This window comes from Tupaia chinensis, unplaced genomic scaffold, assembly GCF_000334495.1.
Source record: "Tupaia chinensis unplaced genomic scaffold, TupChi_1.0 Scaffold142716_1, whole genome shotgun sequence".
NCBI classification, from domain to species: domain Eukaryota; kingdom Metazoa; phylum Chordata; class Mammalia; order Scandentia; family Tupaiidae; genus Tupaia; species Tupaia belangeri.
The window spans coordinates 95,210-102,454 of record NW_006202562.1 but is presented as its reverse complement, the minus strand read 5'-3'; the positions used below and the strand labels follow the sequence as shown (position 1 = coordinate 102,454).

Genomic DNA, 7,245 nt, shown 5'->3' with positions numbered 1-7,245 from the left:
GCCACAGAGCTGGTCATTCCCACTTGTTTTTAAACTTGGACTATTTGAGTCATCTTTCTTATTTAAAAAATGACTATACCCTCTTGCCTTCAGGATGTAACAGTTAATCTAAATAGTCTCCTAGAGAGAAACTAAGGGAAAGCCATGGTTTTCTCCTACAGAACCTTTGCTGATAATACCAGTGTTCCTCCTCACAGCCCTGAAATGGGGGAACTGTCCTGTTTCCAGCTGACCGTCCCAGCAGCAGTCCCCTGGGAGCCTCCTGGCATGAGTGTGGAGAACTGCCAAGATGGGCTGCCTTTCTGATATCAGAGGGTGAGGAGCAGCCCGCTTCAGGCCAGCTGGGGCACCAGTCTTGGCTCTGGGCTCTCCCCATGCTGCTGCTCTTTACTAGCACAAGGGATGGCAGGAAATGGGCACTCAGGGTTCTCCTGAGGTGTATCTTTCCCTCCTAAATAAAAGAGGGAAAAGCCTGAAACTGGAGCCTGAGCAGCCCGCTACAGAGAAGGGCAGGCCCAGGACGTAGGAGGGATTGCAGACTGCTCTGGGTCACAGGCAAGTGGAGGAGGAACTACAGGGTGCCAAGATGCCACCAGGACAGCTCCCTCCTGCCTCCCACAACTGCAAACCACAGGCAAGGTGACACTTGGATTGTCAGGATGCCCCAGCCACCCCTGCCTGGCTGCCTCCCTAACCACAGACCCACAGTATTGAGGGTGGGATGTCCAGAAGAGCGGGCAGAGCTTCAGTCCCTCAGGACTAGCGTAAAATGACAACAGAGGGTTGGCCAGCAGGACCAGTGCCTTGGGAAAGGCCACATCCTCTGATCGGGTATGCAAAGGATCATGACACCATGCTGAGTGACCCCAAAGTCTGTCTGTGGGGCAGCACAGAAAACCAACCTCACCAAACAGTTTCAGGTTCTGGGAGGAAGTAGGCTATGACCAGGAAGCGAAAGAGGCTCAGAACATGGAGCTGATGGATTTGGGGGAAGCAGACTGCTCGCAGGTTCATGACCAAGTGGTGCCAACCTTAAGTTCATCTAGAGTCATAGTACATGTGGATCTGGGTTGCTTTTATGCACAAGTAGAAATGATCTCAAATCCAGAGCTCAAGGACAAGCCTTTGGGGGTTCAACAGAAATACTTGGTGGTTACCTGCAACTATGAAGCTAAGAAATGTGGAGTTACAAAACTTATGAATGTCAAAGATGCAAAAGAAAAGTGTCCATAGCTGGTATTAGTGAATGGAGAAGACCTGAAAGAAGACCTTACAGAAAGATATCTTATGAAGTTACAGAATTATTGGAAGAATTCGGTCCAGTTGTTGAGAGACTTGGATTTGATGAAAATTTTGCAGACCTAACAGAAATGGTTGAGAAAAGACTACAGCAGCTTCAAAGTGATGAACTTCCTACAATACTGGGTCAAGTCATGTGTACAATACTCAGTAGATAAATCTACATATTACACGCCAGACTACTCATTGGATCTCATATTGCAGCTGAGATGTGAGAAGGCATGTATAATCAGTTGGGACTCACTGGCTGTGCTGGAGTAGCATCTAATAAACTATTGGCAAATTAGTTGCTGGCGTCTTTAAACCAAATCAACAAAACAGTTTTACTACCTGAAAATTGTCAAGATCTTCATAGTTTGAGCCATATAAAGGAAATGTCTGGTATTGGCTATAAAACTACTAAACAGCTTTGAAGCACTGAGTATCCACGGTGTGTATGATGTCCAAACATTTTCATCCAAAATATTAGAAAAGGAAATAGGAATTTCAGTTGCTCAGCATATCCAGGAACTCAGTTTTGGAAAGGACAACTCTCCTGTGACACCCTCTGGACCAGCTCAGTCTTTTAGTGAGGAAGATTCATTTTTAAAATGTTCATCAGAAGTCGAAGCTAAAAAAAGATTGAAGAATTACTTGCTAGTCTTTTGAACAGAATAAGCCAAGATAGAAGGAAGTCTCATCCAGTAAGATTAATAACCCATTGGTATTCATCTGAGAAGCACTATAGTTGTGAGAGTTGTCAATGCCCTATTCTATCCCATGCAATTCAGAGGTTAGGGACAGGAAATTATGATGTGATGACCAGAGTGGTTGATATACTTATGAAACTCTTTCAAAATATGGTGAATGTAAAGATGCTGTTTCATCTTCACATTAAGTCCTTGAGATCCTTTAGGTTCTTGACTCATTTGTTCATCTTTTAATCTGTTATCTAAACAACATAAATAATCCTTTTGGCTAGACAAATAAGAGGAACTACTGCTGTTTAAACTAGATGTTCCTGGTATAAGGAGATACAGAGGACTCCTTCTAGTATGTGTTTCTGCAATGTTAAAGCACTACATAGTGTTAAGGAAGGGCCAATGGATTATTATTTATCACCATCGCTATCAGCAACTTCACACTCTGGGAAGCACGGTTTTAAAATGAAAGACACTTCTATGGAAGATTTTCCCAAAGAAAGAGACAAAAACTGGAATTTTCTATCAAGTGGAAGAACTGAAAGTACAAGAACTAGAGAGTCTCCACTGGATACTACAAATTTTTCTAAAGGAAAAGACATTAATGAGTTCACACTGTATTCACTTTCTGAGGGTGCTGACCAAGAAGTCTTATTTTTTTTTCTATTTCTTCTTGCTTTTATTATTATTCACAAAATAACAAGAAGTCTTTAAGCAGCTCCCATTAGATATTCAAGAAGAAATTCTTTCTGAAAAAATTTCAAGGAAAAGGAATTTTAGTTCTCCATCTCACGCTTCTAGAGGAGTATATCTTTCTTTTCTACAAAACGAATGCAAAATACTCCCTTAAATTCTAGAGATCATTTTTCCAATAGCAAACAGGAGTCCTCTGTATTTCCTTATGTACCAGGAACATCTGGTTTAAACAGCAATAGTTCCTCTTATTTGTCTAGCCAAAAGGATTATTTATGCTGTTTAGATAATAGATTAAAAGATGGATGAATGAGTCAAGGGCCTAAAGGATCTCAAGGACTTAACTTTTCTAATACAAACCCTGCTGTGACAGTTTTCCATTCTTTTCCAAATCTGCAAAGTGAAAGTTCATCTCCAAAAACTGAACCACAGATAGCTGTAAGCAAACAATAGCAACAGTCTCTCATCGTGAAGGACTTAAGAGAAAATACAGAGCAAGATTCTAATAATGAGAAAAATTACTTTTCCTTCTGACATCGATCCTCAAGTTTTCTATGAACTACCAGAAGATGTACAAAAAGAACTGATGGCTGAGTGGAAGAGAACAGGATCAGAGTCCCACGTTGTGCATAAATAAGCATGTTCACAAAACAAGGTCTTAAAAAAAAAGAGATGCACCCTTGTTCTCACATTAACAGTTTATTAAGCTCTTCGAAACTAAACACTAATAAATATTCAATAATACAGAAATTCAGTTTAAAACATTGCAGATAAATCAAGAATGGTTATGAGAAGTGAATTCTGGCACTATATATAAAAATATAACAGAAGAAATTATGTAAAATATTATCTTTCTCATATTTATAAACCTACTTTATATTGCTTTTCATTTAAAAAATCATGGTTAAAAAAAAGAAATGTTCAGGTCTGAAGACAGAACCCTCCCTGCCCTATCGGAGGCCAAGTGCCAGCTGCACGGGTGCGGGGGGCAGTCAGGTGGGCTCCAGGGCCTACCCACAGCCAGGCAGCCAGGCAGGCTTCAGCTTCTCAGCACTCTCATCCACACCGTAGCAGGCCAGCTTATGAGAGCCTCAGAGCCTCTCCTAAGGACAAATCTACCACTAAGAGGGAAGCCAGTCTGTGAATGTGGCAGGCCCTGAAGGAGGAGGGGGAGAAAATGGAAACCAGAGGCTAAAACCTCAAGTCCATCTGCCATATTTGAACGTGCCCTCCTCACCAAATTCATGCTGAAACTGATTCCCACTGTGGTACTGTATTGACAGTATTGACAACCACTTTTGGAAAGTGGTTGGTTTGAGCTCATGAATAGATTTGAACCTTACCAAAGGGCCTTGAGAGCAAGCTTCAGCCCCTTGGCCCTTCCACATCCTGCCATGTGAGGACACAGTACTGTCCCCTCCAGAGGATACAGCCGCCACGGAGGCAGACTAGGATGCCACCGTGGAAACAGAGACAAGGCCCTCCCCTGACACTAAGCTTACCAGATCTTGATTAGGACTTCTCAGCTTCTGGAACTGATGAGAAATGACTTTCTGGTCTTTACCTGTTTGCAGGTATTTTGTTATAGCAGCACAAAGGGATTAAGACAATATAAGGGCCTAAGCCCTGGGAGGAGATGCTCTCAAGACCAGGTGGGAGTGACAGTCATGCACCCTTGCTTGGCCCGCTTGCCCACACAGTGGACGGGCACCAGGAAGACCCTGGCCAGCATCCCCTGCAAGCATAGGGCCCACCTCCTGCAAGGGCCTGAGGAGCAGCTTTCAATCCTCAAACTCCAGAAGGCTGTGGATTTACCCAAGCCCAGCACTCTATGACCAACCCACCTAAGTATCAGTCACTCACGATGCTGCGATTGGTGTTTCAAAGGTAAAGTCACCAATCAAACAGATGAGTCTGTATAAACTCCAGCTGTCGCTTCCAGAACAGTCATGGATACAAGTCTAGACTACAGTAGAGGCCAAGCAGGGGATGGAGAATGGCATTCCAGGTCACTTTCACCAGGAGGCAGAAGTATTCCCTGGGGTGAGAGCACACAAGCACATTTTCCAATACCTGGACTATCCCCAAGGAGGGATCTGGGACATTGAGTTCCAGCATAGGCTCATGTGCTCCCACGTCACACAGGACCAATAGGTACCTGCACGCCACCTGAGTTCCTGCCCAGGATTCCAGGGTTAGGCAGGATGCAGGCATGGGGGCTGGGGACTAAAGGGACCAGATGGGCACTGAAGCCCAGTCAATAGAGAGAAGCCACCCATTCAACCCCCCCACCCTGATCTACCCCACTGTCTCTAGGCAGACCCGGCACCTCGGGTACAGTGGGCCTTACTCAGCTCTGCACAGCTGAGTCACTGGCCATTCAGAACCACCCCTTTTCTCTCCTTGTCCTTGTCTTGAGCCTGAGGCACTGCCTGAGAGGGCAGGAGTGCCCCCTAGCAGCTGGCCAGGCAGTGGCAAGTAGGTGAGTCAGGCACAGCCATCCTACAGTCAGTTAGAAAAGAACTCTGGGTCAGTTTGCTAGAACATTTCCTAAACCCCATCCAAGACAATATCCAGTGTGTTTCAAAGTCAAGAAAAAAAGCAGTCACTGTATCTATTTATGAGCACCCCACAGAATCTGCCCTCCCCTCACCCTGAGCACAGGGAGAGTGTCTTTCTGTAGTTTCTCAAATATCATATAACCGATCTTGGAGGTTGAGACCATTGGAAGCCCTGGCCAGAAGGCTTGGAAAAACTCTAGGACTTCAAAGGAAGATGCCTTCATCTGGAAAACAGCCTGGGCCCTGCACACACGGACCACCCTGCAGGGGAGCTGCACTGCTTCAAGCACTTTCCATCAAGCAATTCAGGGGTCCCAGAGCATGGCTTGGAGCAAGACACTTAGACAAACCAGACACACCATGCAACTATGGAAGGGCTCAGAGGTGTGGGGATGCCTGAAGGGCCTCACCCACACTCCACTCACAGGAATGAGCCAGTGGTGGGAGTGGTATGCAGGAGAGGAGGGGGTAAAGATGGGGCTTACCCTAAAATTCTGTGTGCACACAGAGGAAAATGTAAATATCCACAGAGAGATGAAGGAAAATCAATATTGTCATGAAACAAAATAGACAGCTGGACAAAAGAAATGGTTAGGGACTACATTAGTATATTATTGTATTGATTTGATATAGAAACACTTGGGACTGGGTGATTTTTAAAGGGATTTTTTGGGTCACAGTTCTGGTGGCTACGAAGTTCATGAGCATGGGGCTGGAAGCTGGCTGGCCTCTAGTGCTAAGTCACAGCACAGCCAAGAGAAGCAGGAAGGTCAGCAGGCCTGGGGAGAAGAGACAGACAGAAAGAGAATAGAATCCTCCACTTCCTCTGTTTATCCCCCTATACTCCCAATCATTTGGATGGTGCCTGTCCACACTGAAGGCAGGTCTCCTCTCTGTCCACTGCCCCATATGCAAATCTCATTTGGCAAGGTGCCCACCCACAACTCAAGGCAGGTCTTCCTCCCTCAGTCCACTCATTCTCATAGAGCTAGAACTCACTCCTTTGTGCATGCACGAGAGAGCACTAATTCATCATGAGGGTGGCAGCCCATAATCCCAACGTCATCGTTAGGCCTCACCTCCCAAAGGTCTTACCACCTTCCAACACTATAACATTAAGGATCAAATTCCAATACATGAACCTTTAGGGGACAACCCTTATCTAAATCATGGGAGAGACCAAGAGAGGGTTACAGGACATTGACATGTTATTGTTGTAATAAAAGATTCAAGGGTAGGCTTCAAAGATAAAGATAAGGAAGTCTTCCATAAAGTGTATCTAATTAGTACAGAGATAAAAATGAGAGGGAAAAAGTAAGAAAATGAAAATCATTCCCATACAGTAATCAAAACAGTGAAATACTGGCATAAAGACAGACATGTAGGTCAATAGTACAGAGTGCACAAGTAAAGAGAAAACCCTTGCACTTGTGGTCAAATAACCTTAAGAAGGGGGCTAAGACCATGCACTGTGGAAAGATTAGGTTCTCCAATAAACATTACAGGGAAAACTAGATATCCATCAAAAATTTTCTAGGGGGGAGTGTCTACACTCTAATATATATATATTTTTATATATAAAAAACCATACTGCTTCTGTTGTTATAGAGTTATAAAATTATACAAAATTATAAGACATATTTTGAACATTATCTTTAAAATTCAGTATTTTGAAATTTTGAAAGTTGTCTGTAAACTGTCAAGAATTATGGAGTATGAGCTAAAATTTTTGCTATGCAAAGTAAATGTTTGTGAAAAAATGTAAAAATAAATAAATGGAAAAAAAATTTTCTAGTGTGGAATGGGTGGGAGTGGAGAGTACGGGATGGGCATGAAATGTAAAATGTTGATTAAAAGGTGTAAGGTTTCAGTTAAGAAATGATGAATCAGTTCTGGGGATCCATTGCCAAGCACGGTAATGATAGTTAATAATAATGTACTGAATGCTTAAAGTACTAACAGAATAGACCTTTTTTTTTTTTTTAGAAAAAGATATTTTGCTATAGGATGGT

At 43.4% G+C, this 7,245-nt stretch overlaps 1 pseudogene; it reads left to right on the top strand.

Moving 5' to 3' along the window:
• The first annotated feature begins 948 nt into the window (after positions 1-948).
• Positions 949-3,309, top strand: LOC102474345 (DNA polymerase iota-like; annotated as a pseudogene).
• Positions 3,310-7,245: the final 3,936 nt, after the last annotated feature.